Source organism: Natrix helvetica, assembly GCF_964273705.1.
Source record: "Natrix helvetica genome assembly, chromosome: 2".
Lineage (NCBI taxonomy): Eukaryota > Metazoa > Chordata > Lepidosauria > Squamata > Natricidae > Natrix > Natrix helvetica.
In genome coordinates, this window is record NC_138552.1 from 119935854 (window position 1) to 119950873 (window position 15020).

Below are 15020 nucleotides of genomic sequence, written 5' to 3' on the forward strand. Positions count from 1 at the left end.
CATCCCAGCACGAATGGGGCAGCGGAGAGGGCCAATGCAATGGTGGAACAATACATCCGATGTTTTTACATAATCTTTCAGCAAGACAACTGGTCAGACTTGCTACCCTTTGCCAAAGTGGCGTACAACAATGCAGTCCACAGCAGTACCAGATTAACTCCTTTCCAGATTACCAGTGGCATGGAATTCATTCCCATGCCCAAGCTGCCTAGAGAACCTCCCTCCTTCATGTCTCTGAATGAATGGATGGACACACTAAAGAAGGGATGGGAAAATACGAAGAAGGCTCTAGCAGATGCGGCAGGCGCCAACAAGATGCAAGCTGATAAACATCGCTCACTCCAACCCCCCTTTCATGTGGGGGACAAGGTTTTTGTATCTACCAAATACATAAGATTAAGAATGCCTAGTAAGAAATTAGGTCCAAAATTTCTAGGTCCTTTCCCAATAGAAAAGATAATTAACCCAGTTACAGTTCGACTCAGCCTACCCAGAATTCTAGGGAAAATTTACCCGGTATTCCATTGTAGCTTGTTGAAACCAGTAATGGGGTCTAGCATAAGACCATCCACCCAAGCTCCCCCTCCTCCTGTAGTGGTAGAAGAGGAAACACATTATGAGGTGAAAAAAATCTTAGATTCCAGACTGTATAGAGGTCGCTTACAGTATTTAGTGCATTGGAAGGGGTACCCTTTGTCTGAAGCTACGTGGGTGAAAAGTTGGAATCTAAAAGCAGATAAATTAGTGAAACAATTGCATGAGAAGTTCCCTGATAAGCCAAAGGGTCCCTCTGGGGGAGGCAGAAGTGGTTAATGGTTAATTTTTTTTTTCCTTTTGAAGAGAGGCCACCTGTCAGGCCTGCAGCGATTATTTTAAGAATCTTCGGCCTGCCACACTCTCCCTGTCTAGCTTCATCTTTAGTATGCCTTTTCATTAAGGGGGGGAATAGCATTTCCAGAAGCTCAAGGTTATTCTTTGTCTCCGCACCTTGACACCTGACTGGAACCAGTGGGGTGGAGATTCCAGCGTGGAAGAAGATGATTGGACCATGTGATGGATTGGTGTGTGGGGAACAAGATCATGAACTTTCAACTGGGTGGGAATCCCAGGTAACTTCCAGAATTGGGATTCCCACAGATGTGCCAACATGTCTGTATTATTAAATTGGAACTTTAGAGATAGCTCTGACGTGGACTCTGATTTAATTCTGCATGATATTTGGAACGCTGACAAATATATTATGTGAATTCTAGACAAATGCAGGAAACTTTGGTTCAGGATTAACAAGTTGCTATGTTCGGCAAATACTGCTATATTATATTTCTCAGTATCAATTACTGATACAATTAGGAAAGTGTTTTTTCAAATTGGCTACTGAAGGAAGGGAAATTTATTAGATTTGTATTCTGCTTTATTTGTACAACTTGGGACAACAAAGAACTACTGCATCCTCTTGCCTACAGAAGAACAATCCAGTGGGTGGGTTGAATTGAGAGTGAATGAGTGGATCAGGATCATCTAATCATTTTTCATGTCTAAGGAAGGACTAAACTCACAATCTTCCATTTTTTTAGTCCAGAACCTTGATCATCATAGCAAACTACTTAAGCCTTTGGTCAGATCCAGCACAATCCTTTAATTGTGTTCTTAGAAATGGGAGAAGTTACTGGAATCTTAAAAGTTATAAAGTCTATTTCCTGGCTATTATTACATCAGATGTCATTTTCTAATGCTAACATTAAACTAAATTATCAAATGTGAAATGTGATACTTGTTTTATTCCAAACATTTTTTTTTTAAATTCCAACAGCAAGTATCACTTCCTGTCTCCATTCAGACTGCACACATCCTAAATTTCAATTTTATTCTCTGAGCATCCATCTAATTTCCAAAACATTTTCCTGACAAAAGTCTACAATGCTGGAAAAGATGGAAGAAAAAAAAAGATGACCAGCAGCAAGGTAGATGGACTCAGTTTTACTGGTGATGGACATACAACTGAAGCATAGCCAGCAAAAGGGCTGAAGAAGTTTCATTAGTAATTTCTAAAACTACTTTCAACCTAATAATTCTATTTAACATATAAACTGGGGTCTGGTAACCCCAGCTACCATATTTGGCCCAAATCGCTGGGTCGTACACCTGAATGATCCTTTCAGAAGGCCACTTCTTCTCCCTCTCCCAATCACCTATACCACCAGGTATTTCTCATTTTGCTCGATGTGTTTGATATTGAGACAGTGAGGATGCAAGGGAGCAGCAGCTTTGAGCTTTGCTCTCCTTTTTACTCTCTTTTTTCTCCTTTCTTAATACCTTCTACTTTTTAAACAATTTTTTAAACTTTTTAACTTTTAACTTTGTTCTCCTTTTTACTCTCTATTTTATTCTTTTAAAAAAAAACTTTCTTTCTACTTTTAAATCAATTTTAACTCTTAACTTTTAACTTTGTTCTCCTTTTGCTCTCTATTTTTATTGTTTTTAAAAAACTTTTTTAAATTCTTCTATTTTTAATCAATTTTTAACTTTTAACTTTTAAATTTAAATTTTTTTAATTTTACTACCTGAGAGGTTCATCTTTTACTTCAACTTTTACTCCTGTTTTTACTCCAGGTAGTAAAGCCTTTAGTGAATGAGAGGAAAGTTTTCTCTACTAAGTAACAAACTAGCTATCCATGGCTGCGACAACACCCAGACAACCCAAGATAAAAGACTTTTTTCAGATAATGGACACTGTCAATTCTCTACCGCAAAGTGATAAAACAGACCAAGACAGGTCTCCTACTTGGAACCACAGGATGGCCTCTCCCAGGGGAAAGAAAATAAAGATGGCACAGTGCTCACTAAGCTGTAAGGAAGGTGGAACTGGATTGCAGGGGCAGCAGAGAATCGATGGATACTGTCAGTTTATTCCATCAACTGTGGGTTCTGCATCCTCCCCCCTTCCCCAGCCGGACAGCTGCGAGGTTTCGGCACTGTTTGGGGAGGCACAGCCTGAAGAGAGTCAGTTGGGAGACCTGCTGGGAGGTTCACAAATCCCTCCGCATACTTGGAAGACAAATGACTCAGCAACTTTAAGTGAGTCAGCTCCATGCCGGGATATGGGACTTGAAATTCCAAATTTAATTCCACCGCTTTTTGGTGGCCCTGTCCCAATGGAGGCCCTGAAAAGGATTGGAGAAGAAACTGGGCAGCAGACAAGGAAAAGGAGCAGATCTCCCGTTGACTTGGGTTTTCAACCTCTCTTGAAGCAATATAAGATTGAGGACTTTGTTTTGGCCCAGTCTTCTGGTCGGGGAGCTTCTGAGGGCATCACCCCCCGAGCTGAGAATGAAGACTTACCTGAAACTGCGGCCCCTAACCACCTCTTGCATGAGCCTACCCTTGTAGAACCTTTGGCTCAGCAATGTTTTCTGGTTGCAGAAACTACAGCGAGCATTCAGCTCCAGCTTGATAGAATAGTAAGTACTTTAAACTACTTAGTCTCCTGGACTACCAGTGGGTGTTCTGGGATGATCGCTTAGCAGTTGGTGGTGGCGACAGGGTGTTCCCTACCAAATCCCAGGAAAAGCTTTAATAAAAGCACTGGCCAACGAAATCTTGGTCAACGAAATTCTACCAACAGACTGAATTCCGCATCCTATGACGCGATTAGCTGCCTGGTCTTACAGCCAAAACAAGTGGCCCACATCATTAACCCCATTAGCGGCAATTTACCTTACTGGAGTTCAATACAGCTGGTGAGGGGTCATCCATTTAAGTTACTGGGGCTAAAAGCTGATGATTTGAAGAAGGTTGAACCTTTACCCTCCCCTGAATACTGCTCCAGAGTACTACTTAGTTTCGACAATTCTAACATTCCAAAAGTACTGTTCAGAAGAGGATCCTGGTTAAGATTCTTTGGCATCTTGCCAAGAAGAGTCTTCAAAGATATATCGATTAAGCCACTTTTGAGTAACCGACAACCTGTGAGTGGCAGGAGATGTATTTCCCCCCAAAGATCCTCAGTGTCATATATTAATGACCCAACTTCAAATGCTATCCCGGACATTGCACCATGTATTAGCTATATACCTACTTCTGCAAAACCCTCAGCTGGCATTCTCTCAGACAGTAGGCTAACTGCTCCTCCTACAACTGGCCAAATCAGCCCCCTGCAGCATGTAACATCTTACAAGGAAGCTTCCCTCAATTTGATCAGCTGGGAAGAGGTAGCCCCAAAACAAGCAACATTAGTTCAGGGCACTCAAGTTTCTTGGTAGATGGGTCCCAGGTCAATGTCTCTGGGATTCCACCTATCTATGGGACTGATCTGTGTCAGGACGGCTTTTGGAACCAGGAGGAGATGCAGCTCTTTGGCTCCTTTAGTACGCTTCCTCAATCGGAAAGAGCCGAAATCATAAAGGGTCTGGATGCAGTTAAGTTCAAGCTTTGGAGTCTATCACTCTCTGACAAAGTTACCTTCGGACCTCAGGGATTTTATACTGATTTACCAGCGGAAGCTCCATTGGCATTTTCTCCAAAATGTTTAATTCATAAATCTGGAGATGCAGGGCTAACTCAAACCCCGCTTGATGATACTGCCGAATACCTTCCAGCTAAGCAACCAGTCAATGCCACAAGTACGAACTGGAGTGCGCTTAGAGTCTTACAGCCCCATGAGCAAGGCTCGCCTCCCCTCTCTTGTCCTCTGCTTTTGCCTCCCAAGAGGATAACCCTGCCATCTAGTAATGGATGTATTTTTTGGGATCCGAAGGGTGCTCTGGAAAAAATTAACCACACAGAATGACTAGTAAACCCGGTTACACCCCCCCCCTGCTGCACACTCAAGTGCCTTTCGTGGAACATTACAAGCTGGGGGCGAAGATGTGGTACTGCAGAATTTGCTAACTATATCCATTCATTCGATGTGATCCTGCTTCAGGAGACCTGGGCTTGTGATAAGATATCCTTTTCAGGGTTTACGGCCATTTCATTGGCCGCTATTAGACAATCTACGGCAGGGAGGCTTAAGGGTGGTCTAGCTTGTTTGGTGTCTACTTCTTTGAAAGTGGAGACAGTGGAACTACCCCCCTGTGGCTCTTTAGCTATGGCGCTTTTAATTAAGAAAAGACGCAGCAAACTGTTAGTGTTCAATATTTATCTTCCCCTGACGAGGAGGCAAGCCGATATCAAAGCTCAATGGGGCACGCTGGAGAACTATATTACTTGTATGGAAACTAAATTCCCAGTGTTGTACATCTTAATAGGGGGCGACTTTAACGCCCGTCTGGGAGCTCAAGTCCCCCCAGTGATAGAGGCTCTCTACCCCCAAAAAACCCTCCAGGCCATAGGTCATCTGACTTCAGCCAGACATTCTAAGGATGAATTAACAAATTTTGCTGGCATCCAGTTAGCCCTTCTAGCAGCCCAACACAACAATTCTTAATGGGAGTATCCTAGATGATTTGGCTGGCAAATTTACTTTTAGTTCCTTATGTGGGAGTAGTGTTATTGATTTTGTGCTGGTATCTCGACCCTTAAGAGAGGCAGTCCATGCTTTTTATGTGGACTGCCTTACACAGAGCGACTACTACCCCCTGGTTACAATCATTGAGCTTTTTTCAAATATACATCTCCCTAGGGGCCCTCAGATATTAGATCCCTATGTGGCCTTGTACACAAGGAGGATCAAATGGTCTCCCAATACTGAAAGAAAGTTTCACTCCTTTTTATCATCTCCGGAGTGTCTCAACTTGTATAATCAGGTACTAGCAAGTAGTGGCTCGGAGATAGTCTTGGCCTTTGAATCACTAATTAACAGTGTCCAAAGGGAGCTTGGAGCCATCTGTGGGCCAAGTGGTCTATATCAATCACAAAGTAATACTTGGTTTGACAAAGATTGCTTGATGCTTAGGAACCAGATTAAATGGGTTTATCTGCTCTACCACAACCAAGGGGACAAATGCTCACCAGAGGACTACTACCGCCTGAAGCGGGAGTACAAAGGATTAACTGCTAAGAAAAAGAAAGCTAAAGAGAGAGAGAAGTGGAATCTACTTCTCTCTATCCAGCAGAAGGACACCTGGTTATTTTGGCAAATTGCTGCCAGCTCTTTGCCGGGCCATCGGGAATTCCCTCTCTGCTGCATCTCTAACAGAGATTGGGAAAACCATTTCTTGGCAATTTACCAGGCATCAGCAAGTTCAACTGTGCCTGACCCACAGCTGTCTCCTGTAGCCCCTGACTGGCAACCTGTGACCCATGCTGAGATCACCGAGTTTATCTCCAAACTCAAGTCAGGCAAAGCTCCTGGCCCTGATGCTATTCTCCATGATCTGCTAAAATACAACCCTGAATGGTAGATTCCTCTTTTGGCAAGACTCTTTACGTATATTAATTCCTCTGGCAGGGTACCTTCCTCCTGGAGCTTAGCAATTATTGTGCCAGTTTTTAAACGAGGAAATAGAAACAATCCAGCTGACTATCGCCCCATAAGCCTGCTCTCCATTATTGGGAAATTGTATGCTAAATATCTCCATCACAGACTCCTCACTTGGGTTGAGGAATCCAATATTATTGGTGCTGAATAAATTGGGTTTAAAACGGGCTGTGCCACACTGGATCACTGCTTTTGTCCTAGCGCACCTGATCAACAAATATACTACTATACCAGGTGGCAAACTCTTCACTGCTTTCATCGACCTAAAGTCAGCATTTGACTCAGTCCCTAGGGGTCTGTTGTGGTCAAAACTGCTTAAAAGTTCTATTGACAGATGTTTGCTGTTCTTAATTAGGTCCTTGTACAATCAGACCTCCAGCCAGGTCAGATGTGGTCTGCAGGGAGAACTTTCTAATCCTATCCCAATTAAGAATGGAGTAAGGCGGGGATGTGTTCTGGCTCCTCTTCTGTTTAATATATTTTTATCTGACCTGGCCAGTTATATCGGACATATTGAGTCCCACGCCCCGAAGCTGACAACTACAAAGATCCCACTTCTTCTTTACGCTGATGATGCGGTTCTCCTTTCATTGTCAAGGCCATGACTGAAAAGATTACTTTCTGCATTTGGGTCTTACTGTGCTGAAAACTATTTGGCTATTAACTATGATAAATCAAAAGTAGAGCCCGGAAATTGTATAACTGGGATATCAGAGGCAATGCTGTTAAACAGGTTTTCCACTTTAAGTATTTAGGTATTCAATTTCAGAACACCGGTGCCTGGACTAGACATAGAACCCAGGTGCTGAACTCGGCCTCCTGTAGTCACCAGCAGATTTTAAGATTCTTTTATACCCAGGGTATAAATAGTTCATTCCTTCTGCCCTACGTATTTACAAAGCCAAAACGTTGGCCCAAAATCTTCATGGTATTCCTATATGGATACGGGGCTTCAAGGATTACATTGAAATAACTCAGGCTGCTTTTCTTAGAAAACTTCTGGGTCTTCCCCCTTATGTTGGTTTTGCCCCAATGTACCTGGAACTGGGCATTCGATCGGTGGAATGTATGGCCTGGATTAACACCTTTAAATGGTGGTTTCGGGTGCTTTTTCTGGCAATTCCTGGCAGCTACCTCTCTCTGGCATTTGCGGACTCCCATATTTCTCGCTGGGAGAAAGACCTGCTGAAGAAACTTCATCTGCTAGGTTTTACGGAGGATGCCTTGGGAAACTACGACCTCAAGGATGCCCAATGGCTTGTGGACATTGATTTACAATATCTACGAGCCAGAGCCAACAAAACTTGCTCCCCCTTGACTCTCAACCAACTTAATAATTATGGATTGAGGATGGCTTCCTATTTTTATACCCTAACCATTCACAAGTATAGAAGAGCTTTTTCCCTAGCTCGCTTTAATGTCTTGCTCTCAGCACTTTTGGATGGTCATTTTAAGAGGCTCCCGATGAACGAGCGGCTGTGCCCTTGTGACAGAGCCGAGGTTGAGACAGCGGAGCACGTCCTTCTATTTTGCCCCATGTATAGTGCAGACAGATCTAGGTTACTGCCTCTTCTTGAAATCGCCTCTTCTAGACCTGATGGCTGTGATTTGTTTGTATATTGTCTTGGAGATGTCTCCTCATACATCACCTCTCAGGTTTCCAGGGTTTTCTTGAGAGCTGTAACCATTAGAGGAGAGCGCTGTAACCGCCCTTAGTTGGGCTTTTGGTGACTGGCTGCTATGATGCTATGATCAATTCTCCTGTGTCTCTTTTGTAGTGGTTGTGTTTTGGTCTGTGACCGTAAATAAAGCATTAAAAAACGCTGAAACATCTGAAAGACTGGATTGGGGACACTTTGTCCTAGACAACATCTGCCTATATACTTGCCAAGAGTCAATACTGACCTAATGGCACATAATCTGTCAAAGCATTGAGGTAATGCTGCTTATTGCAGGACAATTTTGTTGCCCTACTTACTGTTACTTTTTAACTCACTCAGTGATTATTGCTATCACAGTTGGCTTTAACTTAATATACTTCCACCATTCATTGTAATAATGTTTGTCTCCATGATTTGAGGTGTAGCATAGTTCACAAGACATATGACTTCATTAGTGTCATAAATTCTTCCAGCATCTGCATGTTTTAGTAAAAAGTGATATCTAGCAGACTCGAGCTGATTGTTCTGATAGCAGACTCATCCATCATGTTTTATTCATGCTCAATCTTAAATGTTAAAATGTTACTTTTATTCCACTCATAGAGACGTCAGTACATACGCTTGGCTATTCTCCAGACTATAATGTTTCCTCTGGTACATCCGCAATTAAATTACTTTGATTCCAAACCATCCCTTAATTGTATTTTTCAAATTCAATTAATATTCTGACATGATTTTTATACTATTTCATATCTAAACTTGTAAGGCATAAAAGCCCAGGAAAAAATACAGTAAAATGAGCTAAAATACAATATATGTGCAAAGCAAGTTGCCAAACCAAGTCAAATAAACTTGCCACCAAACTTCAGAGTGCATCTGCAAATATGGTAGATGGCATGCATAGAAATCATCCAGAGCACCTGGAAATGTTTAAAGTAGGACACTATCATAGCACTATGGATGTCCCAAAAGGAGCATTTTTATGCACACCACATGGGCAATGTCTCACATTAACAATGTTCCTGAAAGGAAGGCATTAAAAGACACAAGAGTGAACACTTTGTGGTACCTTAACTTAGAACAGTATGTCATGACACCATGCTGCCTAGGATAATGTAACCAGATCCCAACTTGAGAACTTTTCTCCTTTGTGCTTCTATCTGTAAGTCTGATTCAACAGCTCTTTTGCTCTGTTGATATCAATATTTTGGGATATCTTTCTCTGCAGCATTTTCCTCTACCCAAAAGTATGGAGAGGATTTACTTAAATTGAAAGGGCCAAGCCTTATAAGGAGCAGGACAATTTTTAAACAAAAATGTAAAGTCCTTATCAATTCTCAGCTAGACTTCTATTCCACAGCTTTTAGAGTTACATGATCTGCCATATTGACCTACAAAGTTTTAACTTTACCTCATCTTACATGATTCCTGAATTTGGATCATACTGGTGGGTGGGACTGAAATATTACTTCATTTTACTATTAAAATAAAAATTACGAAGTTTTAAATCTAAAAAGAAACATAGGATCTATCTTCATCTTATTCTGATAACAATCCTGTGAGATAGGTTGGGCTGACAAGGGAGTGACTGCCTCATTGTTATCCATTAGTGACGTTCTGTGGCACAGTCTGGATCTCCCTGGATCTCACATACACACCAGAAATGATATCCTATTCTCTTCACTACCAGTTCAGTAGCGGGAGCGCGCACGTCTGGGCATATGCATAACCTTCTGTGTATGAGCAGAAGGTCCATGATGATGTCAGGTTGGATGGGCAGAACCTCACGGCGGCGCCACTACCAGTTTGCACGAACTGGTGCAAACCAGCCGCATACCACCTCTGACACACACCCCACCCTGGCCTAGCCTAGCATTTTAGTCATTGCATCAGCACTGGCTCTTTCAAATTAGAAATACTACACATTTCTTTCCTGTTTCAGTGGAAGATCTTTGGTTTTAAATTATGTGAAGAAGACAATTATAAATTCTTTTTTTTAATCACCTAAATTAGGAGCCTTCACATTTGATACTCGGAAATCTCGTGGTATATGTTAAAACTTCTCAAGCATATGTAAAAAAGGATTTTGCTTTTGCAGACCTGTACTGCCGCATATTACCGTAATATCAATGGATTATATCAAAAACTAGGACAAGACAATATACACTGTAGTATTATATTTCAGACTATACTTCTACAGATGCTGTTAAAATGTGCTTTCTGGAAGTATAGTTATTCTCTGCTATTTAAAAGAATAGCACTTTTTAAAACAATAGCACTGGGCCTCTTCAGAACAAGCATTTATTTTAAAAAGCCTCTTCACTTTGTTGTCTAGAACAATAATAAAGCAGTCTTTTTTTAAAAAAAGTGTAACAATTTGAACATTCTATAGGCCCGTGATGGCGAAGCTATGGCACGCGTGCCACAAGTGGCACGGGGAGCCATTTGTCAGGGCACGCGAGGCGCTGCCCTGTCAGCTGGCCAGCGCGCATGCGCACGCTGGCCAGCTAAGTTCACCTTTTTAAAAGCTATTTTTTGTCTTCCCCAGGCTTCAGAGGCTTTATAGGAGCCTGGGGAGGGCGAAAAGAGCTTTCCCCCCCCCAGAGGCTTCAAGGACCGTCCGGAGGCTTCCCTGAAGCCTTCGGAGCGCTTAAAACCACCCTCCGAGCAAACCGGAGTGACTTCCGGGTTGCTCGGAGCGTCGTTTTAAGCGTTCCGAAGGCTTCAGGGAACGTCTGGACAGCGGAGGGAGGGGGGACTCTATAGCCTTCCTGCCATGCGTCCCGCACAGGAATCCGTCCCCTCGGGGCTTTGCGCGGGCGTTGCAAGGATTAAGCCAAAAGGGGGGGGAACGGATAACAAGCCCCTGCGTATGTGTGCCGGGCGAAGCTGTTGGATCGCGGGCTTCCTTCTCGTTCGCAGCGGAGTTTGGCCGCTGGTTCTGTTGCCCAGTCTTCCTTTTCTGACGTGCCCGAGCATGTCCACACTAGAGTCTGTGACATATCTACCTGAAAAAGGTTTATATTGTCAACGACTACCAAGCAGCCGGATACTTGGCGGCACAGAATCGCTAAAGGGGAAAAATACCGACAACATGGGCTTCTATGGCACTTTAAAGATGATTTTTTTACAAAGTAAGTAACTTGCGTGTTTTCGAAAGAGGCATTATTATTCTGTATGTTAGGCAGAAGAGGAAGGGAGGAAAAATCCGTATCATTGTAGATGGCTGCAGTATCTCCGAGGTTTCCCAAGGATTAAGCCGAAAGGGGGGGGGACGGGGAAAGCGAAGGGGGCTTTGTTGTCCTCCTTCTCCTTCTCCTCCTTTCCCCCTCCGGCTCGAATGCGGCGCCAGGGCCCGGCAGGCAGCGAACGAGTCGGAGCCTGCCGACTGGAGGAAAAGGGTGAGAGGCGGGTCCTGTGAATGGCGGCAGTAGTGGTGGCAATAGTCGCAACTCGGCGGCGGGCCGCCCCGGCTGGGAGACAAAGGAGGGGAAAGGCGGCAGGCAGCCGAGTTGCGACTATTGAGGCCGGGATCGAGGCGGCTGCGCGGCCTGCCTGGCGTGGCATGGTTAGAGGAGGAGGAGGAGGAGAAGGCGAGGGCGGTGCGGCCGAGGCCTGACGGACTTCCCTTCGGCCGAGCCCGTCCTGGCAGCGCGCAGAGGCTGGGCAGAGCGGCACAAGGACGCCAGGCCCGAGGCGCCGCACGGCGGAGGCGATCCGGGCCCGGGCGATGGAGACGCTCGTCTCGTGCCTGTTCAGGGACCGTCCCGAGGCTTCCCTGAAGCCTTCAGAACGCTTAAAACGACCATCTGAGCAACCCGGAAGTGGTTTTAAGTGTTCCGAAGGCTTCAGGGAAGCCTCTGGACGTTCCCTGAAGCCTCCGGAGGGCCTCCGGGGGCCGGGGGAGGCTCTTTTCACCCTCCCCAGGCTCCTATAAAGCCTCTGGAGCCTGGGGAGGGCAAAAAAAGCATGCAAAAATGGGTGCGTTGTGCGCGCATGTGCACTGGGGGGCGCGTTGCATTATGGGTGCGGCACGCACGCACACGACCCCCCCGCGCTCCCCCCACTTGTGGCACGTGAGCCAAAAAAGGTTCGCCATCGCTGCTATAGGCATTTATAGTTGTTGACTTACCTTCTTGCAGCAAACAGCCTGATTAGCACAAGAAAAAAAAAATCTGCCTCCCAGCAATTTGCCATGTGGAGCAAACAGCTAGTTTCACTTTCAATTGCTCCTTCAATTGCTGTTTAGAGGCTGCAGGGATTGCTATAGCTTATTGAAGCCTCCGCAAGCCCCCGTTTGCTGCAAAGAGGTAAATTGCTGGGAGGCAGAGGCCAAAGGGTGGGGAGCGGTGGGTGGGTGGGACTACATTCGGTGTATAAGACACACCCAAATTTTCACCCTCTTTTGGGGGGGAAAAGGTGCATCTTATACTCCAAAAAATACGGTATATAATATTTGTATTTACAGCCCTGTAGTCCCTTAATTCAGGTTAGAGACAGGGCAACTGGATGCAGCTGAGCATTTACTAGCTGGATGCCCTTTCTGATGCCTATGTGAAGTTTGCAGCAGATATTCTTTCTTGTGCCCTAAGAGAGAAACATCTGCTGCTACCTAGGATTGGACTCTCAACTTTCCAAATGGGAAGTGAGCATCTTATCTTGAGGGGATTTTTTTACACTGTTTAAATAATTCTATGTCTTTTCTTTTTTCAATTTGGTACCAGAACTGTAGATAATATGCCATGCGTGGTCTCACTCTTGATTTATATAAGGCAGTCCTGTTTTATTTACAGTTCTCCTTCCAATGGTCCAAATATAGAATCTGCCTTACTTTACAGCAACCACGTACTAGGAGGTTTAACTTTTCATTGATTTGGGATGATTCCAAGATCCTTTTCCTGATCCTTTTTTTCATCTCACATTCTATTGATGTATCAGTGAAGTTTGCATTTTGGGGGATAAATCTCTGTCAAGTAAATACTTGCTTACAATGAGCTACATTTGTTTTTTCCCCTTTTTTGTCCTTTCAACCAATGTGAATGGATCTTTTTGGAGCTCTTCAACAGTCCCTTTTTGATAACATTACTGAACTTGGCATCTTATTTTGGATCCTAACTTTGAATCTCTTATTAGCAAATTGAAAAGAACCACTCCCAGTATTCAAAGCTGGCATATTTGCCATCAAGTATCTCAAGGATTCAATGCTGACATATTAAGAAAAGTCATGAACTTTAGGTGACACAAAACTTCCTTTAGTCCTTTTTAGTAAATCCCATTGTTCTATATATTTGAATGTTTTTATTTTAAATATTTTGTAGCATTTTATGCAGAAAGGGCATTAAGCTAATCACGTTTTATATGTTTTCTAGCTTCTTTTTTTTAATCGTACACTTTACAGATTTTGTGAACAAATGCTAGTTTTGAAAAAGAATTATTTAAGAGCTCTCAGGCAAATATCCAATCTCGAAATCCCAATCTCAGGATTTCCTTATTTTTAATTTGGAAGTAGGCATATAACTTCATATTATATGACTAATGTTTTTCAATTATTTTGATTCTCTTCCTGAAAAAAACTATTTCAGGCATAAGCCTAGATTATATATCCTCCCAACAAAGATGAAAGCAAATATTAACTGTGTGTGCACTACCTAGCATATTTTTAGTGTTCTGTCATTTAGCAGCCCAATAGTCTTGGCAATTTTTTGTTGTTATATTTTAATAGAGCCATTTTGGTATACTGGTTAAGGCACCAGGCTAGAAACCAGGAATCCTGCCTTAAGCATGAAGCCAGCTTGTTTACTATTAGCCAATCATTCTGCCTCTCAGCCCTAGAAAGAAGACAATGGCAAACCGCTTTAAAAAAACCCTGACAAGAAAACTACAGGAGTCAATGCTGACCAGCAGGCACAAATATATATATGTATCTATTGAAGGTATATAGATATACATATCAACACACACACACACACACAATCTTTGTGTGCGCTTTTTCTTGTTAATGATTTCCCCCCAATATGAAATAATTCTTGCTTGGTAGTAATAATAGGTTTAATCACCATGAACCAGCAATGCAATTCAACCACCAAATTAAAGAAAAGGGGGAGGGATTCTGAAATTTTGCAACCAGTTGTTGATGCCATGTGTTCAGAATGACACTAACTTCCGAAAAAATTCAGAAGACAGCATCCAGACGGAACAAGTCCCAGGAGGAACAGTTCAAGTAAGTGACAAGTTTCGGTGCAAGAGAAGATGTGTATAAAATGCCTATTTCCTTTTTCAGCTTCTGTTTTCTCCTACCTTAATCCTTTCAAACGTACTGCATCCACCTCCTCATCACAAGGGCAGAAAATATCAAATTGCTCTTCTCTTTCCCCCATATTACGGCTCGCCCGTAATACTCCAGTCCTCAGAAGAGTTTTCACGTGATGCTGTAATTCACGATGAATTCTAGTATGTATGCGCGTGCACATGCAGCTCTGTCTAAAACTGTAAAATTAATAATCTAGATTTTAGAACTTCGGAGCGCCCTTGGAGCTAGGACTATCAAAGTAGTTTCCCGAGAACAGAAATCGCAGCTCGCTGCGCAGGAGGTGCTTTGCACGGAAACACTGCTCCACAGACAGGTATGGAAAAAAACAGGAGGGACTGATAGGCGTGGCAGGAAAAAGACGCCAGCCTCCAATCCAATAACACCCTGGAGCCCTCGAGGGGGGAAACTTCTGTCTTCCACGCTATTGGTGGAGCAAGCTGCCTTTTACGCGGTGTGGCACCCAATGTGGAGCGCAGTGGGATGAAAGGCCAGAGGCGGCATCTCCCCGCAACCCCATCCCTCCGTGTGCGTGAGCGTCTGGGTAACTGCTGGGTAACCGGCAGTTCACGTGTTGTTTTGCTCTTCGCGGGGACGAGCAAAGTGCGAGAAGTAACTCGCTGTGTCCGTGGTG

At 43.6% G+C, this 15020-nt stretch overlaps 1 protein-coding gene across 1 annotated transcript in view; it reads left to right on the forward strand.

Annotated features, from left to right (window-relative positions):
- The window catches only part of IRS2 (insulin receptor substrate 2), a gene marked incomplete at its 5' end in the record, with an annotated part of 37469 nt that overhangs the window by 6747 nt on the left and 15702 nt on the right, over positions 1-15020 (forward strand). The window lies entirely within an intron of this gene.